Raw genomic sequence first — 2,977 nt, forward strand, 5'->3', positions numbered from 1 at the left:
CCATTAAATTTAATTTTGCTTTGCTTGGTTACCTCCCTCCAGCTTATTAAGACTTTTTTCAATCCTCACTGTCATCCACTATGTTAGTTTTCTCTCATAAATTTGATCTAAATGTATAGTTAATAAATACAACATCTAGTCTTCATTCACATAATTGATAGAAAAAATGAATGGCAAAAGATCAGTGTCTTCCTGAAGGGAGGCTTCTGGCACATCTTCCCTCAGTCTTATGCTTTCATCTTGTTTTTTCATATATTTTTGTTTTTTCCATCTCAATCCCCAAATCATTCTCTTTGGAAGAAAACCAACCAACCAACAAGTAAAATGCAGATTGAATAGTTCTTTCTTCTCTACATTGTCCATTATCACTGGCAAACAATGGTCCTATCCCTTATCTGATTTTTTCTTTCATTTTCTTATATAACCTTATATTCTTTTTTGCTGCCTTAGCTTAATACCAGCCTCAATTCACTCTGGGATTTAGGAGTCCCAAAATTATTCTTATGGAATCATGCCATTCTTTTGTTTTCACATTTTGCTCTCTGCCCTTGTTTCCATCTTCTTTATCTCTTTTAGATTTCATTTGGCCGTTGAGGACTCTATGCAACTCCATCAGTTTCTTTAGCTTCTCCTACTCTGTAGTATTCAGTGGAATTGTTTCTGTATGTGTTTTCAGGCTTTCATTCTTAAATGCTGCCTATTCCCTTTCCTCTTTCCCATGTTAACAATAGCAATATCTCACATTTCTATGTCAATTTGAGGTCTGCAGTGAACTTTCCCAGTGTTCTCTTACTTGATCCCCATTACAATCCTGTAAGGTAGATGCTATGATTATCCCAGTTTGAGAGAAGAAAATTGAGACTGAAAGATGTCAAATGAAGTTTGCCCAGGGTTACATAGTGTCTAAAACTGGTCTTCTGGAATCCTATCTCTACCTACTAGGCCACCCAGTTGTCAGGATTTAAGTCATACAATCCTGTCTGTCCTTTCTTAAACTCTTTGAAATCACCTTTCTCCAAATCTAGGGTGCTCATCAGGTTTTTCTTTTCTTCCTTATCAAAAATTTTTAGATGAAGTGGTCCATTGCTCCTAAGAATTCCATCATTTCTGTTTCCTTCCACTTTGGTGATAATGTAGCTCAGACTGACAGGTTTGGTTTTTTTTTTTTTTGTTTTGTTTTTTTTAGCATTTCTTCATGTATTAAAGGATGATATTACAATTTTAGAGGAACTAAGAATTTTTTTGAAGGAGACCTTCTCCAGCTGTTCAGATGGATGAAATTTCCCTCCCTCCCTCCACATTTCTGATCAATTTCTTAGCTTGACTATTTCCTCCTTTCCAGGTGGTATAGGGTATAATTCCATGACAGTACTGCTTCTGTCTCTCCCTCCATTGAATTTCACTTAAATGCTTTCAAACAGGTCTTCCTTTTCCAGTTCTTGACATTATAGACCAATTATTGCTTCTTGGCCAGAGGTAGAAGTACCATGCTCTTAATAGACTAAGACAGCTTCATGTTTGTTTGCATCTGTGGAGAGATGACTTGGTCTCATTTGATAAAGGAAATGAGACCCATTAACTACAATGGCTAAAAAAAAAAAATAGTAAACTAGAGAAAGCATTATGACTTCTCTTTTGGGAATTATATTTACATTATACTTCCTTCATTACAAGATTTACAAATAAATCATTAAATTTATGCGAAACATTGGACAGAACCATATTTAATGAATGTAACAACTTATTGCCTCATAGCTATATTGTTTTCTTTACCTGAAAGCTCCTCTGCATGTAAGGCTAACTTCATTTAAAAATGGAAAAAGCAATTAAATTACCTGCTTAGGGCTATGGCCTCTGCTATACAGCTCCTTAGATCAGGATGAATGAACTGTGAACAATTGAGTCCCTGTCTAGGTATTTGTTATTCTGTAGACCAAAAAATCAGATAATGAGAATGCCCACTTCTCATCCAAATGACTCATCCACACTTGACCAGTTACTTCTTTGACCTTGCTTTTTATACTCGTGGAGTGATTTTTTTATTAGCATCTGAGCTTAAAATTACTTGGATTGTGAAAAGTAATATTGGCAGCACTTCTCACTATATAAAGTTAGTCTTATTTCCAATAGGATTGCTGTTGAATCTGTCAATCTGCATGTAATAAGAGCCAAGTACTATGGTCAAGCCCACTTGTTGTAATAAAGCAGATGCTAAAATTATTGGTATGTAAGGAGTATAGTTTGACTTGGGGTGGGGGTTAATCTGTATCTTCATTCTCTATTATTTCATTTGGGACTTTGAATGAAAAAATGCTTTTTGCAAATCCATTTTTACCAAGTGGTTTCAGCACTTTTCTCACTATACTGAAAATAATGACACATAAATTTCCCTGGTCAGTCATGAGCAAGGAAATTTCTGGGAATTGACTACTTGAGAGTAAAAGGAATGAGTGAAAACTTTGAAACTCAAAGTGTATCAGGATGGGCCTGACTGTCTGCTCTTGAGCTGAGAGAAGTTCTAGTAAAACATGGGTTTTGTCTGTGAGGAATTCTCTTTGGACCTAAGCTTATAAAAGTTGGGTGTGGTATAAGTTTCCTTAGCTCAGTTTAGAGAAAAGGTTTGGTTTGGTTTGTCTTGCAGAATTTGGCTTTTTGGAACTCAACCCCAACAACTAAACACTATTTTCTTGTACCCTTCCTTTCATATAATACAAAACATTAGCAGTATGAAGGAGTGATTGTGACTTTGGTGATGAGAGGTTTTATCGAGGAATCTTTTGTTATAAGTTGATCAAATAATTCATGTCTTTTAAAAACAATTTTAAAATGAAGTTGTTTTTCAGTTGCTGTTTATTCATACTAGGTTTGTCTAGGGATTATAAAAGAACTAGATAAAAATGAGTTCATCTAATTTAAGTAATCACTCAGTTACTGAGAATTCTAGCACTCTATCTCTTTTATACATCTTCATAACAAT

The sequence above is a fragment of the Notamacropus eugenii genome, chromosome 4 (genome assembly GCF_028372415.1).
Source record: "Notamacropus eugenii isolate mMacEug1 chromosome 4, mMacEug1.pri_v2, whole genome shotgun sequence".
Taxonomy (NCBI): Eukaryota; Metazoa; Chordata; class Mammalia; order Diprotodontia; family Macropodidae; genus Notamacropus; species Notamacropus eugenii.